This window comes from Panicum virgatum, chromosome 8K (genome assembly GCF_016808335.1).
Source record: "Panicum virgatum strain AP13 chromosome 8K, P.virgatum_v5, whole genome shotgun sequence".
In the NCBI taxonomy this organism is placed as follows: Eukaryota; Viridiplantae; Streptophyta; class Magnoliopsida; order Poales; family Poaceae; genus Panicum; species Panicum virgatum.
In genome coordinates, this window is record NC_053143.1 from 25040944 (window position 1) to 25064451 (window position 23508).

The 23508-nt window shown below is 50.3% G+C and overlaps 1 pseudogene; it reads right to left on the reverse strand.

Moving 5' to 3' along the window:
- Positions 1-1297: 1297 nt before the first annotated feature.
- Positions 1298-23282, reverse strand: LOC120644263 (annotated as a pseudogene).
- Positions 23283-23508: the final 226 nt, after the last annotated feature.

Genomic DNA, 23508 nt, shown 5'->3' on the forward strand with positions numbered 1-23508 from the left:
AGAGAAGGTGATTCGTGCCCGGCTTAATCGTGATGTTTGGGAGCTTTTGGTTCATTGGAAAGGCTGTGCTGCAGCGGATGCTAACTGGGAGTTGATGTCCCAGTTTGTGGCTGATTTCCCTCACTTTCAGCTTGAGGACAAGCTGTTTGCCGGGGAGGGGGGAAATGTTACCGATGTTTTCATCAGTAAAACCTATCAAAGGCGCCGCAAGGAAAAGGCCCAGGCAGCTCCTCTTCCTTCGGATAAGGATAGTTAGTTATTTCCTTTTAATTAGAAGATCTGTTTCCCTTTAGTTGGTTTGTTAATTTGGAAAGCACCTGTTGCTATAAAGGTGCCTAGATTGTATTAGGGGAAGTTTTATCGAAGGAATTGATATCTCCCTAGAAGGGGCGGTGTCATCTTCGACCTGGCGCAGGACCTCCCTGCCGCCGGCGATCTGACATCCGGCCATCCTCCTCGCTATCCACTTCGTTCCCATCCTTCTTCTTCATCTGTTCTGGTTCCTCCTCTGCGTACTCCTACCCGGCGGCGGCGTAGCGGTACCAGCATCAGAGTCACCAAATCCAGGTAACCTACCTCTTTGGACTTTCATCTTGTTTGCAGTTTGCCATGTCCGAGTTATCACCTAGAAAGTCAATGTTCAAACAAATGTAAACTAAATCAACATGGCTGTCATGTCATCACCTAAAAAGGAGTTACTCGTTCAAGGAGGTTACTCCTCAACCTACAGGCATAAATTGCTCTAATTGTTTCGTTATGGCTTCTCCAAGAAAGAAACAACTGGGTTGATCACCTCTGTCAGACTGTTATGCTTATATATGTCAAGGTCAAGCCTCGCAACAAGTCCTAAATATGTTTAGAGTATAAACTTTGGAATCAAGGTATATAAAAGGTGGAAATAATTTGTTAAAAGCAGATACAAAATAACCCTGATGTGCCTAGACTTGCTATTGCTTATGTGCGCCATATCCACCAATAATACTACCATCCATGATAGAGACCATTCAGATGGTCACAATTACCATTGTGTGTTCTAAACAAAAATGTAGCTTGCACTCAAACAAATTTAGCAAGTGCAGTGTTCCTTCAAACCATTTCCAGCTATGAACCTCGAGCTTGTGCCTAATACGGATAGAAAGAAGAGATTTTTGACAAAAAGAATTGTCCTTGAGTTGTCCTCAGTATTGGCCTTCCTGCTTTTGGTTAACCAAACTTCCTAGGCCCTTTTCCTGTTTCGTTTACTATGGTGCATTCCAAACAAGCAGTGTCATTACCACATCACCAGCTCACAAGAAGAGGAATGTAAGTTGATTAGCAAGCATCGTACTGATTCTGTTCAGTAAATTTGCACTAGCATGTACAGTACAAGTATGTTTTCTGCAGGTAATCTATGGGGTACTGAACGGGCAAGGAGGTCCAGGCTTTCCACAATCATTTGTAATAGAAGCTATGGATTTATGATGATCATGAAGCAGACCTCTCCAATGCGACCCATAGCCTGTGAATCAGATGATATAATACTTATGGCCCCCATGTCATGCAATATGTCCTCAGCAGCAATTGTTTCAGCTCGAATTCTAGACTCAGCAAATGCTACATCTTCGGGGATGTTTTTATCAAGGTGGTGGCAAACAATCTGCAATAACCAAAATATATTAACATCAAATTTGCACACAATGTTAACCATATTATCTTGGATAATTGTGTACCAGCATATCAAGGTGCTCATCTACAGTATTTGAAGTAAATGGCCGTGTCGGATTTGTTGAAGAGGGCAGCACATTTTATACCCCACACACTTTGATGATATCTGGAGCATGACCGCCACCTGCATCTTCGCTGTTCATAAGATAGTACGAACATGAGAAGAAAATTGAAAGGTATATATTAACACCTATCCCAGGTAATATTGAAATTACAAAGTAGAAAACAGTATTAAAAGAGCTAATTTCTGTACTCAACAATAAAGGTCTATCTAAATAGTGCAAATGTGTGGTTCTGGACCTCATTTATGTTAATGGCTGGCTACAGAACCAGCAAGGCTGGCAGGATTTCAGGAATAGAGGAAATTTCAAAGATTGATTGATCTATCATTTCATTAATTGAAATCGATGCCATTTGCTCTCCCAATATAATGGTAGTTGAGAAATCTCTAACAATCTTCAACCAATTTAGTAGAATCTAACTAAGGACATTTACTTTTAACAAATTTTATCAAGTATAAACATAGGCTTATATGTGAACCCTTAATGCCTTTCCTGTTCTCCAGGAACATCTGATCTTCTTCCTGCTTTGATAGATGAGCTCCACATGACAGATCATGTACTTAAGTACTTTGACTATGATATAGTTGCATTTTTTTTATAAAAAAAGGTATTTTGAGGTTATATTCAGATGCAAATCGACCTATATAATAAAATAGAACCTTTGCATTTCACTGCTCTGCATTGCATACCTGTGATATGTATGTATGGCTCTATCTTTAAAAGCTGCAATTGTATGTTCCACGCAACCTGACTCATTTAACGTATCCATGTGGATATTGACCTGTCAAAATAAGGTAAGCATAGAAATAAGTAAAGCACGGTATACCAGAAAGGATACATAACATTAGACCTTTACCTGAATATCAAAATCTTCCGCAACAGATAAACAATTATCTATCGCAGCTAGGGTACTGCCCCAATCCTCATGCAGCTTCAAGCCCATTGCTCCTGCTTTAATGATTTCAGCCAATCCTTCAGGTTTTGCAATATTTCCCTGCACAGTTTCCCAAGGAGAACATGGACAATCAGATTTGGAACAATGATTGAAAATCACTTTCATTATATGTTTGAGTATTAGTCCAATAGGATACTCCCTCCAGTCACATATATGCCAAAATTTGGACATCAATGTTGGAATATAAGTGAATTGCCCACCTCTCCCCATCAGGTTAAGCTTTTGTGTTAAATTGGTTGGTGCATACAACTCAATATGGTATCAAAGCCAGAGGTCTCGAGTTCGAATCCTGGTTAGCGCAATTAAATAAAATAATTGATGCTCGCTCCTATTCCACGTCTGAGGGAGCCTCCACGTGAGGGGGAGTGTTGGAATATAAGTGAATTGTCCACCTCCCCATCAGCTTAAGCTTTATGTGGGGCAAGATGTATACAAGGACGAATAAGCAGCCACTGGGAAATAATTAGAGTCCTAGATTAGTTTGCTGGTAAGATATAGTTGGCAGCTAGTATTTGAGAAGGATTAGGTATTTAGAGTTTCAGCTTTCGGATGGTGGGAAAATGAGCCGGCTAAGCCCAGCCATTCTGCGGCCCAGTTCCAACTTCCAGCCAAATGGCTAGTGGATAAGCCGCTGCCTCGGCTTCCTTTTGTCCCTCCTACCGCACTACAGCCCTCCCAAATCGTCTGCTAGGGTTGGGGTCGCCGCACCCGTCGTCGTCGTCCAGGCCACCCCCACCACACCCATTGCCGCCGTCCGGGCCGCCCTGAGCCTCCGCCCCTCCACTCGTTGGCCCCTCCCTCACCGCCCCCGTCACACGCCGTCTCACCAGGCCCGAGCCGCCTCCCCTCCCCTCGCCGGTCACTCGACCCACCGCACCCGTCACCGCCGTCTCGGCCGCCCCAAGACAGCACCGCCGTCTCGGCCGCCTCAAGACAGCGCCCCTACCCTCACCGGCCACTCGACCCACCGCACCCGTTGCCGCCCCAAGCCACCACCCCTCCCCTAGCCGCCACTAGCCGCCCACCCTGCCCTCGACGGCCCGACCCACCGCCGTAGGGGGAATGATGGACTATGGATAAAAGCCCCCACCCCTCCCATTATAACACCTGGGTTTTATGGTCGGGTTGGCTAGGTGGGGCGCGCTAACACAGAGTGATATCAATGTCAGCTGCTGAAGGTCTCAGGAAGAGAACATCATCAGCATAGAGTGACACTCTATGTTGTAATGCCCTTCTAGCAAGCGGTTGAAGCAGATCCTCTTCTGAGGCTTTTTTAATCATGTAGTGCAACACATCCATGAACAGAATGAATAACATGGGCGACAGAGGGTCACCTTGTCTCAACCCACGCTGATAAAGAATTCTTTCTCCTGAGATGCCATTAAGGATCACCTGTGTTGATGAGGAAGTGAGCAGGCCGCTAATGATGTCACACCAAATCTGACCAAAACCCAAATTCCTCAGAACCTCCAATAAGAAAGGCCAAGAAACTGAATCAAATGCCTTCGTTATGTCAAGTTTCAACAAGGTCTGGGCTTGCTTCGGTTGATGGAGATAACGAGCCATTTGTTGTACAAGCATAAAATTATCCTGTATGAACCTCCCTTTTATGAAAATCACTCTGGCTGGTGGAAACCATCTGATCAAGATGACCTGCGAGTCGGTTGGCTAAGATTTTGGTAATGAGCTTGGTAAAGGAATGGACCAAACTGATTGGTCTGTACTCTTTGATATGCGTGGCATCAACCTTCTTAGGTATGAGAGTAATGTAGGCTGAGTTCAGCAGACCAAAGTTCCCAAATTTCCTGCTCCATACAGCTGAGATGGCTGCCATTACATCAGTTTTAATTATAGACATAGAAGTTGGCAGTGAATCCGTCCGGCCCAGAGGGCGGTGAGCATATTGTCTTCCATACTTCCTCCTCCAAAAAAGGAGCATCTAACCCAGCTAAATCATGGTGAGCGATGTCCAACTCTTCTAGGTTGTCAGTAACCTGCCGCTCCTGATCTTCCCCCAATAGCCTGCTATAGAAGGAAAGGATATTATCTTCCTTCTCTTCATGGCTTGTGAGTACTTGGCCATCATCAGAGAGGTAAGCTTGCAAATAAAGTTCTTGCATTTGCGGTATCTGGCATGTGAGTGAAACAAGGCTGTGTTGGCATCCCCTTCGGCAAGCCAGCTTATGCAAGAGCTACTCCTAGCAATTGTGCGCTGCAGCGAGGAAAGAACGAAAGAATGCTTCTTAAGGTGTTGGTGCAGCCACTTCTCCTGGTTGGATAATGTTCGAGCATCCTGTGCTATTTCCAATTGATGGAGGACTTCCCTGGCCAAGCCCAACTGAGAATTAACAAAAAAAAAACGCGAGGGGGGGGGGGTGAACGGACCCCACCGTTTTTCATTAAGAGGAAGAGACTACGGCTTCTCCCAGCCGCGGAAAAACCCCCGAACCTTGGCCCATGCCCGAGAGGGCCAAGCCTTGCGGCGAGCACAACGAGGGGATTTTTTTACCCCATGGACCGGAAATTCGCTCCACGGGAATCGAACCCCGGCCGCGGGGGTGCCACCGGACACCCTCGACCAACCGAGCTAGCAACCTTAGGCCCAACTGAGAATTAACATTACCGACCTTCTTTTGGCTCCAGCTCTGCAGACCTATGGCCGTAGCACAGAACTTTTTAACCAGGGTAGCAAAGGGACAGGTAGACGCTGGGATAGAGTTCCAGGCCAGCTCTACTGTCTCCTGAAAACCTTCCAATTTAGTCCAAAAAGCTTCGAAATGAAACCTAGCCCTGCCCGGCTTAATAGCATTAAGACTGAGCAAAAGCGGGCAATGGTCAGATCCATCCGTTGCGGCACTTTGCAGCAGGCTGTCAGGAAAGAGCTGATCCCAATCTGTAGAGCATAGAACCCTGTCCAGCCTCACCAAGGTGGGTGAATCTTGCTGATTGGACCAAGTAAATTTGCGGCCATGTAAGTGTACACCATGCAGACCAAGGTCGTTGATTAGCCGGCGAAACCTGCCCATCATTGCCTGGTTGAGGTTGTCATTATTCTTGTCTGCAGCTCGAGCAATAAGATTGAAATCTCCCAACAGTATCCATGGCCCATGGCATGCTCCTCTCACATCCCTGAGCTCTTGTAAAAAGGGCAGCTTGTTATCATCTCCTTGGGGCCCGATCGGCTTGCCATGACGCCGAGAAGAGGAAGGAGCCAATGGTCGCGCCGCCGCTGCAGCTCGTCGCGCTACAGGCCCTGCCTGCCGCGCTCCTCTGCCCGCTGCTCTGCAGGCCCTGCCTGCCGCAGCTACCTATGCTTCCTCCTGCTCCAGCGTGCGGTGGATGTCCGCCCGCACGCAGCCCTGCCGCACGCCGCCTGGGCCCGCCTCCTGCGCGCAAGCAGCTTCGCCCGCGCCGAGAATCCTGCGTGCCCCACCTCCTTGGCCCGCACAGCGCCAGTGCAGCACCACACCGCCTCTGCACACGAGGACCCTTGCCCGCGCGCGTCGCGTCCCCGCAGCTCCACCTCCGTTCCCGCCCATGCATGGCCTGCTAGCCTGCGCCGCCAACCCCGCCGCAGGCACCTCCTTTCCGCGCGCACGTCGCGTTGCGCGCCCCCTGGTCCTCCTGCGCAGCCGCAGGCACCTCCTTTCCGCGCGCGCGTCGCGTTGCGCGCCCCCTGGTCCTCCTGCGCAGCCGCAGGCACCTCCTTTCCGCGCGCGCGTCGCGTTGCGCGCCCCCTGGTCCTCCTGCGCACGCTCCAAGCACCGCGTGGGGAGAGACACCGTGCGCGCGCACACACCGAGAGAGAGAGAGAGAGAGAGAGAGAGAGGGGAGGAGAGGGAGGGGGGCGATGGGGTGGGAGGGGAGACTCACATACACTGAGAGATGGGGGAAGAGAGAGAGAGAGAGAGAGAGAGAAACCCTACCTCTTGATACCTATTGTTGGCCCAAATGAAAATCAGTTTCTCTCAACCCGTTGACCCAAGGGGCATTGGTTTACATATACAGGAGCAGGAGACTTAGTCAAGTCACCTCTTTAACCCCGATTCTTCCTAGGCGGCCACAGGAGGCCAGTAAAACCACCATGTGATCCCATCAACGGTCGAGATCACCCCGGGAGGACTATGCCTAGTCCTATCTAGTATTATAGATAGATACATGGACGCACAAATGTGAGACTTATCTAACAATATGAAACTATTTTTTATGTAAATGTTTTAGTTCAATTTTACAACTCAGCACATATGTAATTTACAAACAAAATTCAGAATTGTTGACTTCAGACATCCCAAATGTTAATTGTTGACTGGACGGAATACATTCTAAAACTATTTTAGTTCTCATAACATAGGGGAAACAATCACATAGTAACTTGATGACCCTCAAATGACTACAGGACCATGTTTGGTTTTTGCCTTTTTAATTAAAAAAGGCCTGGAACAAATTCATCAACTATTTCTTATTTAACATAACATAACATATAAATAATTTGTAGGAAATGACAACTGTGAAGCTTTACAACTAAGATTTATATCACAAGATTTTTTACTGTACTCCATCATTGAGACTGTTTATTCAAGGCCCCACCCTGAAAATAAACATTGGAGTATATATTAATTACTCAGTATGAATGTTGTACTAATTTACTTTCCCAGCACACAAAATTACCTTGCCTGTGAATCCTACGTTAATTGGCAATTGATCAGTGGACTGCAACATCAATTTCATTTAAGATGGTGCTGGAGTGCAAGTTGTAGCACAAGTTCCATGTGCTGGTCCCGTTCCACCACCCACCAATGTCGTGATGCCTACACAAATATAAACATAAGGTTCTCAAGACATATCACTGACTAAACCTGGTTGCATGGTACATATGACACACATCCCAGTTAAAAGTTAAATAAGAAATATCATTTCGTGTGTGATTAATGATTTTCAACCATTCAAGCTCTGCCTGGAATTATTTATGCTGGTGTTTACACCATTTATTTGTTAAATGATATGAAATTATCAAGATAATCCGATGATTTCTAGTTGGTTTGCCCCTAATCTGTAGAGGTGAAGAAGACTATACCACTTGCGATTGCCTCTTCTGCCAACTGAGGACATATGAAGTGAACATGGCAATCTATGCCACCAGCAGTTATAATCATGCCTTCAGATGCAATAACTTCAGTGTTGACCTGCAACAATTTTTTGGTATAGAAATTTCTTAAAAAATGTTTTTCCTGTAGCAAATTAATATAAAACCTTCAAGAAAAAGTTAGCTACCCCCACAATCATGTTGCAATGAACACCATCCATCACATCAGGATTTCCAGCCTTTCCAATAGCAACTATAAATCCACCTTTTATACCAATATCAGCCTTGTATATTCCCGTATAGTCAATCACAACAGCATTTGTTATAACTGTATCTAGGCAGGAAGATTCTGGGTACCCTGTAGCTTGTCCCATTCCATCACGTAGAACTTTTCCACCTCCAAATATGCATTCATCACCATAAACACTGAAGTCCTTTTCAATCTCAGCAAAAAATTGAGGGGATTTCTATCAACGATCTCAGGGCGATGGTGGCGAACGCTTTTGTTCTGAACCCCGACTCCTTGGAGTTTCGCCGTTCCAGCCATGATCACACCTTCATCATGAGGGTTGAAGATGACGCCATTATCTCAAGGCTTTGCAATGCGGGGCCAACTCCAGGTCCGGGAGGTCTGCAGTTGCATTGCCGACGCTGGACTCGCCATGCGTTCGCGGAAGGCGCTGCTCTTCCGGTGCTGGCCAACGTCGAGCTCCGTGGGATCCCAGAACATGCTTGGGAGATGGCAACAGCCGAGAGCTTGCTGAGCCCGTACGGATGGCCTCATCTCCTGCTGCCAGAAACAAGGAACAGAGAAGACTATTCAACGTTCCGTCTAACTGCATGGTGCTTCAACCCCAGTGAGATACCCAGAGCGCGTGATCTCCATATCGTCGAGCCTTCAGTTGGGGAGATCTTGGTCCCGCCAGGAAAACCTTCTCTGAAGTATGCCGTCACTATCCGTGTCTCTGAGTTGCCGCTCGCAAGTGCTGACAGTACGGTGGGGGCTCCCTCCGCAACGGATGAAGACGACGGCAACAGCGGCCCACAACGGCAGCGGAGAAGGGCAGGTTCATCGGGCTTCCAGGGTGGGGCGGCGGCCGGTGCTGCGACGGGGAGGCCGTCGGTCAGGGACAGGCTGGGACTGGACGCCTCCGGGGCAAGCCACGTGGCGCGCTCTATCGAGGCGGCTGGATCCTCTTCCCAGGCGACGCTTCTCGGTTCTCCACCCACTGTTACTGCGGCCGCCGAAGTTACTGCACCGGCACCCGAGGAGCCAGTGCCAAGTCTCGAGACAGGCGAGGTGGGTATTGATGAGGACTTTGAATTAACGCAGGATGTGGGCCTCGTGGGGGTTTCTCGGGCCCCTGTACTGGGCCGGGCTGATTTCCAGCCTGTACCACTTGGAACTAGTAGCTGCTGCTCTCATGAACTTCAAGACCAGGAGCACGACGCTCTTCCCTCCATGGAAACCCCGACCTTGGTTCGTTTTGCGGTGCCTAGCTCGGTACCGGTGGACCAGCGGATTGTCCCGGGACTTCCAGGTCGTGCTCAGCCGATTTCCACGGATCTCGTGGCGACAACTCCTGGGGATGCTCCGTCACCTATCACCTGGCGGCCGGCGGAGGATGTCCTCCCTACTGATCTACCGGTGATGATGAGCCCGGTGTTGGCGCCAGCTACCAAGGAGCAGAACAAAGTATATGCCAGACGGCCTAAAGCAGTGGTGCAGCAGACACCACATGTTCCCCCACCAGGTACTCCACCCAGCACTGCTGCAGCTAGGTCCTTCATTGAGCAGATATCGAAGCCGGTGGACACTGCCCTTTCTATCCCAACAGTGAAACAGCAACGTCAACGCAAAGTCTATGGTGGGACAGAACCTCCAAGGAGGAGCAGACGTGTAGCAAAACTCCCACCTGAAATTCTGCAGAATCCGTCCGCTAACTCAGTCTGCCGTGAATTGGGCTTCACAGATGCAAACTCTAAAGTGACTCCGGCCATGGTGGAGAAGTACAATGTTTTCTTCAAGACGCCGCTCAAGCGGAACGAAGTGAAGGTGATGGCAGCCATGTTGCACAAAGAATTACCTGATGAGCTCCCAGTGCAGGCTGCTGGAGCTATTATGGTGGCATAAATCCCCCGGGGTCTTTGCTATCCCTGCAGTTTTTCTCCTTTCTTTGGTCTTGTTTTTTTCACCAAGTTTTCCAATGGATAGTATCAGTTTTCTCATTTGGAACGCACGGGGACTTAATGACCGTGGACGTCGTGATTCTTTAAGGAAAATTGTGGATGCTTGTAAGCCGTCTTTGGTCTGTATTCAAGAGACTAAACTGGCTGTTATCTCTGCACGGGATATTATATCTTTGTTGGGTCGAGAGTTTCAGGAGTTTGTCTACCTAGCAGCTCAAGGCACTCGTGGTGGTATTCTGGTTGCTTGGCGGCAGGGAATTATTACCTCGGATCAGCACAGGGTTCATCGCCACTCAGTTTCTATCAGGCTCAAAATCGAGGCTGAGCCGGATTGGTGGTTTACTGGAGTCTACGGGCCACACCAAGATGCAGACAAGGCGGATTTTCTCACTGAACTCAGTGAGGTCAGAAGTCTTTGCATTGGGCCTTGGTTGATTGGGGGGGATTTCAACATGATCTACTCAGCGGAAGACAAGAACAACGAAAATTTAAATCGTGCTATGATGGGTCGGTTCCGACGGTGGGTAAATGATTTTGAATTAAAAGAGATACCGCTGATTGGTAGAAGATATACGTGGTCAAATGAGAGGGAGGCACCCACCTTGGTTAAGCTTGATCGAGTCCTATGTACCTCAGATTGGGAAGACACTTTCCCTGACTGCATTCTTCAAAGTCAGGCGTCCCAAATTTCAGATCATTGTCCGCTGCTCCTAAGCCTTAGAGAGGGGAACCGGGGCAAGCGGAGGTTTCATTTTGAGAGCTTCTGGACAAAACTCCCTGGCTTCCATGAGGTCGTTGCTCAATCATGGGATCAACCGGTCTCTGCTTCCTGTCCCATGGAACAAATAGACAAGAAATTAAAAAGGCTCACGAAGGCCTTACAATCTTGGAGTCACAAACAAGTGGGGCATATTAAAACACAGTTGGGACTATCTCGGGAAATTTTGCATCGACTTGAAATTGCACAAGACAGTCGTGTTCTAACTCCAGAGGAGGATTGGTTAAGAGGAGAAGCAAAGAGATATTGTTTGATTTTATCTTCACTAGAAAGAACTGTGGCTCGCCTAAGATCTCGAATTGGGTTTTTAAAGGATGGGGATGCCAACACTGCCTTATTTCACAGCCAGGCCAGGTTTAGGAAAAGAAAAAATTTCATCCCTAAACTGGTACAGAATGGCGAGGTGGTCACCAACCAGGAGGACAAGCAGGCTGTGTTCTTTGAACATTTTGAGGGATTGATTGGCACTCCACTTCAGCGGGCTTCAACTTTAGATCTTAACTTCTTCCATCGGGCGGGAATTGATCTCTCAGTTTTAGATGAACCTATCACAGAGGATGAGGTGTGGGAAACCATTAAAGATCTTCCGGCAGATAGAGCTCCTGGGCCAGATGGGTATACTGGGCGTTTTTACAAAGCTTGTTGGCAGTTGATCAAGTCGGATATGATGGCTGCAATTCTCACATTGCAACAGGGGGATTCCAGGAAACTATGGCTGTTGAACTCGGCCTATCTCACGTTAATTCCAAAGAAGGAGGAAGCTCTGACGCCGTCAGATTTCAGACCAATCAGCTTAGTTCATAGCTTCGCTAAATTGGTGACCAAGGTGCTGGCAAATCGGTTGGCGCCAATGCTTAAGGAACTGGTGGCTACTAATCAGAGTGCGTTTGTGAAAGGAAGATGTATTCATGACAACTATATGCTCGTACAACAGACCATCAAGATGTTACACAGAAAAAAGGTACCAAGCATCTTTCTGAAACTAGATATCTCAAAGGCTTTTGATTCAGTCTCTTGGTCGTTCTTGATGGAAGTTTTGCAACACTTGGGATTCGGTAATCCTTGGTGTAACTTAATCTCTCGTTTGCTCACAACGGCCTCCACGAGAATTCTGGTTAATGGTGAACCTGGTGAACAAATTAGACATCAGCGTGGTCTTCGGCAAGGTGACCCACTGTCGCCCATGCTATTCATCTTGGTCATGGACGTTCTAAACAGACTATTCACCAAGGCCGGGGAGTTGGGGATGCTACAACCCTTGTCGAGAGGTTTCACTGGACAACGGATTTCCTTATATGCAGACGACGTTGCTCTATTCATTCGCCCACTTGAAGATGAGATGAATCTGACCACACAAATCTTAGAAGTGTTTGGTGAAGTGTCTGGCCTCCGTACAAATTTTCAAAAGAGCTGTGTTATCCCAATAAGGTGTGAGGAAACTGAAACCATGGCCATTGCCTCGTCTTTGACTTGTTCGGTGTCGAAATTTCCATGCACTTATTTGGGACTTCCAATCTCAGACAAGAAACTGAGGAAAGCAGACCTCCTGTCTTGGGTGGAAAGAATAGGAGACAAATTGCCTGGTTGGAAGGCTAATATGTTGAATATGTCGGGTCGTGCAACTTGGGTGCGCTTCGTTCTCTCAGCTCTTCCGATACATGTATTGATTGCGCTTAATGTTCCCAAATGGTTCATTAAGGCAATTAATAAGATTCGAAGAGCTTTCTTGTGGAAAGGAAGAAAAGAGGCACAAGGGGGCTGCTGCTTGGTGGCTTGGGAGAAGGTGCAAAGACCTCTAGAACTTGGTGGTTTGGGAATTCCTAACTTGGAAATCATGGGCTGGGCTTTACAAGTGCGGTGGCTGTGGCTGCGGAAAACAGATTCTAGCAAGCCATGGCTGTCCCTTGATATCCCCATCCACGCCAATGTGTTGGCACTTTTCCAGGTTGGAATGCAGACATCTATTGGGAATGGAACTTCAACTAAATTTTGGAAGGATAAATGGATTAATGGCAGCTCAGTCAGAGACATTGCACCATTAGTGGTGGCTGCAGTCCCGACACGTATCAGAAACATGAGTCTGGTTGCAGAGGCCATGGTTGATAACAGATGGGCGCAAGACATACAAGGAGGTTTATCTATGATTGGGATATATGAGCTGTTCCAACTATCCAACATTCTTTCTGAGTTTGTTCTCACTCAGGAAGAAGATGTTCACACTTGGCGGTTTGAGGCCTCGGGACAATACACAGCTAAATCAGCTTATTTGGCCTTCTTCAATGGTGCAATTAACTTTGAGCCCTGGCGAAGAATTTGGAAATCCTGGGCACCAGCTAAGTGCAAAATTTTTCTATGGTTGGCAGTAAGGAACAGGTGTTGGACAGCAGATCGTTTGGAAAGAAGGAATCTTCCACATACCGATCGTTGTTTGCTGTGTGATCAAGAACCTGAAAATATACAACACATACTCACCACATGTGTCTTTGCAAGAGAGTTTTGGTTTCGAATTCTAGCAAAGTTTGACTGGCAGGTCTGCACTCCATTAAGGGATGAACTCTCCTTCTCAGAATGGTGGAGGACGAGTGTCAAAAAGATTCAGAAAGATAAACGGAAAGGTTTTAATACTTTGGTTATTTTGGGTGCTTGGCTTCTTTGGAAACACCGAAACGCTTGTGTGTTTGAAGGAGACCGCCCAAATTTGGACAGGTTACTGCAGGCGTTCAAGGATGAACACCACTTGTGGTGTCTGGCAGGGGCTCGAAGCCTCAGCTCCTTGAGTGCTGGTCAAGTGTTCGGACTAGGCTAGTTCCTAGTCCTTGTTAGTGGTCTCGGGTCAAGCTTTTGTTTTTTCTTAGGCTACAACATCATAGTGTATCACAGCCCCTCACAGCTCGGCTCGGAGTGAGGTGTGCTAGTTTGTAAGGGGCCGGTTTATTCTCTCTATTAATACAAAGATACGCAGCTCTCCTGCGTATTCGAGAAAAAAAAAAAAAAAAATCTCAGCAAAAAGATTGGTATCACCAAGCCTAATCTTATCACCAGTGGTAGGTCCATAAATGCTCGCATACTTCTCATGGTCAACAGTACAGTCAAATGGACCATCACCAATAAGGCCTTCCCTGGATACAAAATTGGAAGATAAGATTATGCAAAAAAAAAAGTAAAGCAATTAACTTTGACATGGATCATCAATTAAATAGGAAAGAACAAACCTTGCATCTGGATAATCTTCATGTCCAAAATTATTTGCAATAACCTTCTGCATCACCTCATTAATCTGTGAACGGTCAATAGGACCATCACCAATGCCATTTCCACCTCTGATTACCTTATGGCCTCCGATGCTTACAAGTGTAACACTTTTTGAATCCCCTGGCTGAAAAAATATAGATATCAGATTCTAGAGGTTTTATAATTGGTATGTGCAGTATATTCATGAAACTAAGTAAGAGGCCAAGTATATTCATCCTTAGGCAGAAAATTACTGTAAGCGTGGGTAGAATAAAATCACCTCAAACCGAACAGCTGTTCCAGCAAGTATGTTCAACCTCATGCCATAGGCCCTTTTTCTATCAAAAACTAGGTAAGGATTGGCCTCTATAAAGTGGTAATGGCTTCCAATCTGCAAGAACAAAACATGTTTGAATTTTTTCTTGAAGATTAGAAGTAAATATTTTTTATAGAAACGCTTGTACCTTAAACAAATAGATAGAAAATGAGGGTGTAATACCATGTCAATTAAACTTATTACACACAGTATTTACACTGCATCCAAATTGGCAGTTGGATAAAGCCGCATCACAAGAAATAATGTAAAATTTGGTAATGAGAAAACTTAAACTTGCACAAGTCTAGAAAAATATGTTTTTATGATTAAGCAAAGAGAATGGTTTCCTTGAAACAAAAAACAAAGAAGGGGGACTCCAACATTAACCGATCCAATGAATGAATAGGATGCTTCCTTTGTGGAAACTTTCATATTAAAGAATAAGGATTAGCTAATTCAAAGATTTGCATTTCAAATTTACATTTAAAATCGATGCAGATGCTGTGATCATAATGTGAGATTAAGTAAATTCTATAACCTTTTACATAGTTCCAAACATCCGTACACATTCAACCTAACATGGTGGAACAGAATAAATGTTCTCTGAACTCATTATTATGTGTTTGTCAGTTCAAAATCATGTCCTGCCAGAAATGAGCCAAGAGGGATGCCATCATGTCATCGATTGAGTAACACTGAAATTTAACTATTAGTGAGGCATTTTGAAAACGATTTTAAGCCTATCTCCTCTTTAAAATTTTAAAATAATACAGCATTTTGTCATTCTGATAGGAAAGGTGAATAGAAATGGAAGTTTCAGTAGATTTGCACCAGGGTCCAAACAAAAATATCTATGCATCCTAAGTTCCTACCTGAACAGGTCTGTTTGCCTTGTTAACAACCTTCAAAGTTAAAGCCCTGCGATGAAGGTTTAGAACTATGCAACCAGAACTGTAATGTACTTCACCAGGATAGTCTTCAACATCACCCCCGGAGAACTTTTCAGGTGAAGGCACTGCAGCAGTTAAATATTATGGTGTACAGTTCTTTTTTTACCTTATTGTTTCCACTAGTGAAATATTCTTGAAAAACAGAATAGGCCAAAGACTTTTAGGAACAGCACTGCCCTAGGAAAACATTCTGAAACAGGCACATCTCCAGAGACTCCATAAAACGCATTAATCAAAGAATTTTATAACCATATAATTCAGAAAACAGTTTAAACATAACTGAACTAATTATGCTGATAAGAATGGACGACCTGGGAGAAAAGAACCATGCAGTGCTAGCTCCAAATTTCCATCATCCAAAGAAATAGGTTCATGTACAGTGATTAGTTTTGTTCCATCCACAAATGTTCCTTCGACCTAGATGAAACAGTGACATTAGAGACAAAACTTTTTTGGATCTTCCTAAGAGCAAATATGGTTGTCCACTACTATATGAACGCATGAAATGCTTTTCATTTATGACATCTGGATGCGTACAAATGGAAATGGTAAGTATCATGTAGTATGAGCTGTTAGAAGCTCAATTCTAACTCTCATTGAGCTGAGAGGATGACAATGAACTTGGGGCAATTTTCTGGTTTTCTCATATTCACAAACTCAAAGCCATGCCAACCCAAGGGGCTGGGGATACATACTTATAGGCAGCCAAGGCAGGCAGCCAAAGCTTGCTGCAGCAAAAGATGCTAAGATGCTAGTCAAAAGAACTAAAGCTAGATGCTGTCCTAGCAAACTGACTGTCCTAGCAAGATGCTGTCCTAGCAAACTGAAATATGCTAAAGGAATATATGCCCTGGTCCTTGCAAGGACTCTATGCCTTATCCATCCAGCACAAAGACTTATCCATCATTCTCCCCCTAAGTCTTGTGCGTCGTCTTGTGGGAGGATTGGACCATCCCGGTCCTGGAGCAGAGCTCAAGGAACTTGATCCTCCCAAGGGGCTTGGTGAGCAGGTCTGCAAGCTGGTCCTTGGTGTTGATGTAGCTTGCCTTGATGCTCCCGTCCTCCAAGCAGCCTCGGATGAAGTGGTACCTCACCCGGATGTGCTTGCTCCGTTCATGGAAAACGGGGTTCTTCGCCAAGGCCAGGGCGGACTTGCTGTCCACCCTGAGCTCCACCGCTCCAATGTCTCTGCCGAGTAGATCACCCAGCAGTCGAGCGAGCCAGAGTGCCTGAGTCGACGCAGTGGAGGCCGCTATGTACTCGGCCTCGCAGCTGGACAAGGCCACCACCTGCTGCTTGACCGACTGCCAGCTAACGAGGCACTCGCCAAGGAAGAAGAGGATCCCGCTCGTACTCTTGCTGGTGTCGATGTCGCCGGCGTGGTCGCTGTCGCTGTACCCGACGAAGTGTGCCGCCCCAGGGCACCTCGGGTAGTGGAGACCGTGGTCGAGAGTCCCCGCAACATAGCGGATGATCCTCTTCACGGCCTGCTGGTGCTCCGTCGTCGGTCGCTGCATGAACCGACTGACGTAGCCGACGGAGAACGCCAAGTCCGGCCGTGTGTGGGCGAGGTAGCGGAGGCTCCCCACAAGACGCCGGTACTGAGTAGCGTCCACCTCCTCCGCCGTGCTGTCACGGCTCAGCTTCAGCCTCTCCTCCATCGGAGTGAGGGCTGGGTTGCAGTCGGTGAGCCCAGCGAGCTCGACGACGCGCTTGGCGTAGGCGGTCTGTCGAAGTGTGATCCCGGAGTCGTCCTGGTGCACCTCGATCCCCAGGTAGAAGGAGAGAGGCCCCAAGTCGCTCATCTGGAAGGTGGCCTTCATCTCCTCCTTGAACACTGCCACCTCCGCATCCTTGGTGCCGGTGATCACCAAGTCGTCGATGTAGACACCCACCAGCAGGGCATTGCCTCCTTTGCCCCGCCGGTAGATGGCCGCCTCGTGCGGGCTTTGCTCGAAGCCCATCCCCTTGAGCGTGGAGTCCAGCTTGGCGTTCCACGCCCTCGGGGCCTGCCGCAAGCCATAGAGGGCCTTGCGCAGACGTAGCACCTTACCCTCCTTGCCGGGGATCGCAAACCCTGGCGGCTGGTGCACGTAGACCTCCTCCTTCAAGTCGCCGTTGAGAAACGCCGACTTGACGTCCATGTGATGGACACGCCAGCCCTCCTGGGCAGCTAGCGCAAGGAGGAGTCGCACGGACTCCATCCGTGCCACGGGGGCGAAGGCATCGTCGAAGTCGACTCCCTCCTGCTGCACGAAACCTCGTGCCACCAGGCGAGCCTTGTGCTTGACGACGGTACCGGCCTCATCCCTCTTCAGCTTGAACACCCACTTAAGGGTGATCGCGCGGTGACCGCGAGGGAGATCAGCAAGCTCCCAAGTGCGGTTCTTCTCAACCGCGTCCATCTCCGACTGCATCGCGGCACGCCAGGCCGCGTGTCCCTCGGCCTCTGCGAAAGACCGAGGTTCGCCATCGTCGCACGCGAGGTGCAACTGTGCCTCCAGGTCGTGAGGCACCAGGCCCGGCACCGGCTGGTCACCGAGAAGGTCCTCCATCGTACGGTACCGCAACGGCTCGCCGTCATGGTACACGTCGACGCGCTCCTCGTCGTGAGAGAGCGGAGTAGCGAACTCCACCGGACTGTGCTCAGCACGAGCAGGTGTCGAAGTAGACGGGCCCGGAGGAGTAGCTATCGGTACTGGAGTGCGCGGCGTCGCCGGCTGTGGTGGTGCAGCCGAGGAACTCGGCGCAGCCGGAGTCGTAGCGGAAGGGCGTGGTGCCGCCGGTGTGGCGGGCGCCGGAGTCGGTGGAGGCTCGGGGACCGGGGTAGGCACGCTCGGCGAAGAAGAGCTGCCTACTCCCCCAGCTCCCTCGAAGTGGACGTACTCGACGGTGAAGTCGTCGCATGTCGGAGCCGAGCCGTCGTCCACCGCCTTGTCCCACGCCCATCCTCGCCCTTCGTCGAACACAACGTCGCGCGCCGTGCGCACACGCTGTGTCTCCGGGTCGAGAATGCGGTAGGCCTTCGAACCCGCCGCGTAGCCGATGAACACTCCCGGAGTGCTCCTGTCGTCGAGCTTGCCGATATGGCCAAGCTCCTTGGCGAACGCGAGGCAGCCGAAGACCCGCAGGTGGGAGACCGCCGGCTTGCGCCCATGCCAAGCCTCATACGGCGTCATGCCGTCGAGTGCCTTGGTGGGCGAGCGGTTGAGGATGTAGACGGCCGTCACCACCGCCTCTCCCCAGAAGACAGCCGGCATCCCCCTCTGCTTGAGGAGGGCCCGGGCCATCCCCACAACCGTCTGGTTGCGCCGCTCGACGACGCCGTTCTGCTGCGGGCTGTACGGCGCGGAGTAGTGGCGCTGGATGCCCTCATCCACGCAGTACGCCGCGAACTCGGCCGCCGTGAACTCGCCGCCGTTGTCGGTGCGCAGCACGCGCAACTTGCGGCCGCTCTCCACCTCCGCAGCAGCCTGAGCACGCCTGATGGCGTCCGCAGCCTCTCCCTTGCTGCCGAGGATCATCACCCACATGAAGCGGGAGAGGTCGTCGACGAGCAGCAGGAAGTAGCGCCGTCCTCCTGGTGTGACCGGTGTCACCGGGCCACACAAGTCCCCGTGTACGAGCTCGAGCCGCTCCTTGGCTCGAAAGCTCGCCTGCTGGGGGAAGGAGTGCCGCCTCTGCTTCGTCAGCACGCAGACGTCGCAGAGCTGCTCCACGTGGTCGAGGCACGGGAGGCCTCGCACCATCTCCTTGGCGCCGAGCCGCTTCAGGGCCTCAAAGTGGAGGTGCCCAAAGCGCTCGTGCCACTGCCATGCCTCGTCGTCCCTGCGAGCTGCAAGACAAAGAGGCTGGGCCACCCCGACATGGAGGATGTAGAGGCGGTTCTTCCCTCGAACCACCCTGGCGAGAAGCTGGCGACGGTGGTCCCAGATGCGGAGGACCCCGCTGTCGATCACCACACGGGAGCCGCTCTCATCGAGCTGCCCAAGGCTGATGATGGAGTTCCGCAGCGCCGGGATGTAGTAGACTCCGGTGAGCATCCGGTGCTCTCCGGACTTGGCGGTGAAGATCACGGAGCCCACGCCCTTGATCTCCACGGCGGAGGAGTCCCCGAACCTGACGGAGCCACCTACGTCGACGTCCAGGTCGGAGAAGAACTCCCGCCGCCCGGTCATGTGGTGCGTGGCGCCGGAGTCGAGGTACCAGCCATCGACCCTGTCGTCGTCGGAGCCGTTGCCGAGGAGAACTCGGGCACGCGGCTCGTCGAGGTGGAGTAGAGCGGTGACAGGCGGTGCCGTCGGGTGCGGCTCCATGTCCCCGTGGAGTAGGAACAGAGCCGGCTCGTCATCCGGCTGGGCCTCCGCGACGTGGGCTTGGCCCCCACGCCTCCGCTGCGGGCAGTCCCTGGCCCAGTGGCCGGGCCTGCCACAGTTGTGGCAGGCGTCGTCTCGTGCCGCCTTGGGCCTGTCAGCGGCGCCGCCCTGAGCATCTCCGCGGGCGCCACCCTCGGCGCGCCCTCGTGCCCCGGCTTGGGCACCTCCGCGCCCCTTTCGCGGCTTGCCGCGCTTGCGGCCACCTGTCGAGGAAGAGGGCTCCCCCCTCCTCCTGTCACCGCGCCGAGCCTCCCACTGCTCCTGAGTGAGGTGGAGCTTCCCACCGATGGAGATGCCTCCCGAGGGAGGCTGTGGCTCGTCGCTGTCGACGACCTTGAGGCGACCTATCGCCTCCTCGATCGTTATGGTGGAGAGGTCCAGCAGAGACTCGATCGAGCGAGCGGTCTGTCTGTACCTCTCGGGGACGCAGCGGAAGAGCTTCTCGACGGCTCTCTCCTCGTCGTAGGTGTCGTCGCCGAACTGCACCACCTTCTGCAGCAGAGTGTTGAGACGGAGGGCGAAGTCATCAACATCCTCACCTGGCTTGAAGGCCAGGTTCTCCCACTCCTTGCGAAGTGCCTGGAGAGTGGTCTTGCGGGCGCGGTCGCTGCCGATACGTGCCGCCGCGATGGAGTCCCAGGCCTCCTTGGCAGTTCGCTTCTTGGAAAGCGTGAACTGCATCTCGGACGGGGCTGCTGCGATGAGAGCATCTAGCGCCCGTCGATCCTCATCGTAGCCGACGTCGCTGTACCGGACTGCCTCCCACATGTGCCGCACCTGGAGCTTCACCTCCATGACTGCGGCCCACTCGACGTAGTTGGTCTTGGTGAGGGTGGGCCACCCACCGCCGGGACCGACGTCCCTGACCACCGCCTGGAGGCCGTGGTAGCCGGGGGCGCCGCCGCGCACACCCCAACCAGGAGCGCCGCCACCGCCCTGCGCGCCGCCGCCAGGGGCGCCGCCGCCGCCAGGGGCGCCGCCTCCGCCCTGCGCGCCGCCGCCAGGGGCGCGGCCTCCTCCGCCGGGTGCGCGGCCCATTGGACCGTCGCCGGGCGCACCGCCAGGCGCGCCGCCGTCCAGGCCACCGCCGGGCGCGCGGGCCCCTGGACCGCCGCCGGGCGCGCCGCCGTCCAGGCCATCGCCGCCGGGGTGGGCTGCTGCCCACCGCGTGGTCCGCTCCCGCGCTCTCTCCCTCTCCAACTCCTCAAGGTCCTCGTCGGCGGTGGCGTCGCCGGCGATGGAGCCGCTGAGGCTGCCGCGCAAGGTCTCAACCTCGACCTCCGCCGCACGCGCCGCATCCTCCGCCTCCTCTGCTTCCACCTCCGCCCTGGCCGCTGCCAGCTCCGCTGCAGCTAGCCTGGCCGCCCTCGCCGCTGCTGCAGCGGCTTGAGCCGTCGCTCGCCTGCGCTCCTCTGCCGCGGCGAGCTCGGCGTCTCGCTGGCGCCGTGCGCTCGAGGCGACCGAGCGCTGAGACGGTGCGTCGGACATGGCGCGCCTCCAAGGGGCTGTTGCGTGGAGAGGGGGAAGGGAACGGGGAAGAAGCGGCTGGTGCAGTAGCTGCTGCTGCAGTTGCTGGAGCAGCTGCTGCTGCTGCTGCTGTTGCTAGTGCTGCTGCTGCTGGTGCAGTTGCTACTGCTGCTGCGCTAGCTGCTGGTGGTGGTGGTTGGGCTGCTACAGAGGCTTGGGAAGGGGAGGAGCAAGAGATATCCAACCTACAGGAAAGTACGGCTCGGATACCAGATGTTAGAAGCTCAATTCTAACTCTCATTGAGCTGAGAGGATGACAATGAACTTGGGGCAATTTTCTGGTTTTCTCATATTCACAAACTCAAAGCCATGCCAACCCAAGGGGCTGGGGATACATACTTATAGGCAGCCAAGGCAGGCAGCCAAAGCTTGCTGCAGCAAAAGATGCTAAGATGCTAGTCAAAAGAACTAAAGCTAGATGCTGTCCTAGCAAACTGACTGTCCTAGCAAGATGCTGTCCTAGCAAACTGAAATATGCTAAAGGAATATATGCCCTGGTCCTTGCAAGGACTCTATGCCTTATCCATCCAGCACAAAGACTTATCCATCATGAGCAAAGAACACCTGTACAGTATGTAAAAGGTGTGGAACAGCTGGAAGAACTTGTCTCCAGGCAGGGAAGGGAAAAGCAAAACTGTCAGAGCTTAAGGGTTATATCACAGCAACTGAACAATTATGTGAAGAAGTAGTCATAAGAGTAAGATTTGAGATAAGGACTAAAAATAAATTGCATTAAGAAATAATGATTTGTTTTTTTAAGCAGATGACATACGCAATAACTAAATCAGTGACATATTCATTTCAAGTGACAAAAATAAAGCCAGAAGCTTTCAAAATTTTCAGAAGAAATAAGCCGATATGGGCAATGAGGCATGTAGGCATTTTAGTGTATTCATTAAAAAGTACTGTATCTCTGTTGAAGTCAGCTACTGTTAAAAATATTCACACCTAGACCCAGTTAAGTAATTTTCAAAAACATTGATGGTTCAAAGTTTAAAATACTCATGACAGTAGTCTTCCATTATCATCTGAGTGATGCAATGCCAAGTTTTAATGTTGCAGTTGTTGGGTGAACATAATGATGCAGGAATGCGTAGTAATTCAGGCCGAATGCAAACTCACCTGCCCAACATCTGTTTCCCCAAGTCCATCAGGTCTGTCACAGTTTTATCTCCATCCTGGACAAACTCAAGAATCTGTCCCAGGAATTAATTCAATCATGTCAGACGAATCTGGCAAGAAAAGTGGTTGCCAGATTAACAAATCAGAAGCAGTTTGCATGGAGACTAAATATTGTCAGCATCTTCCCTTGCATCTTTGACCATTTCCCCGCTGCATAAGCTAACTGCAAATGAGTCCTGAGGGCATAGCCGTGCAGGAAGAGCTAAAAAGGAAAATATGAGAATCTGAACATCCACTACATAGCAATTAGCTGAATGCCAGAATGGGGAATATTTCGGCATTGCTTTATGGGACAAGTCCTTGACCTTATGCTATTTAGTATTTCCATTAAAATTAGGAAAACTTCACGATGCAAGTAGCAAATCCTTCAAAAAAAAAACAAAATTATGCACGCAGCATCCCAACAGCCTGTTGCGTTGATCCAAAAAAAACAGCCTGTTGCGCTTCACAAGTAAATTTCGCCACACAGAATGTGCGAGTATCCTAACAAAAATAAAAGCAGCGGTCACGATTCCGCCCGAATTTGTCTACTAGAGAACCAGAAACATACTATTTCGTTTTTGACTACTAGAGCAGAAATTGGAGCTGGCGGCGGCGTCCTGGTTAGCTCACCTGCGAGGCGATAAGTGCGACGGCCTCGGTATAGTTGAGGCGGAGGCCCCGGGCGAGGCGCTTCTGCGCGAGGAACCCGGAATTGTGCAGGGTGAGCTTCTCTGCTTCCCTCTGCGTCAGCCTCATCCCTCCTCGCCCTCACGACCACCTGCCCCCGACGCCCGTACCACGGAACGCCGAATCTGCGGATGATGGATTAGGGTTTAGGGTCTAATTAGTCACCCGGGATTCGTGCCGAAGACCACGAGAGAGAAGGCTAGGGAATCTCTCGGAGTTTTTTAACTCCGTGGGTTAGGAAAGTTCAGGATTATATGTGTGCCACTAAAAAAATTATTCACACTTTATGCTATCGCACGAAATTTTTTTTTACATGCATACCATTTTGAACGAAATGACTACTAATATAGGCTAACAATGGTGCGCAAAGATATTTCTATCCTTCTACCTTCTGGGGTGATGGGAGCCTCCCGTGATATAGGTGGCAAAAGAACCTTAGAATTTGGCGTAGAAAATCTAAAGACCGAGTCTTAAAAGGATCGGAC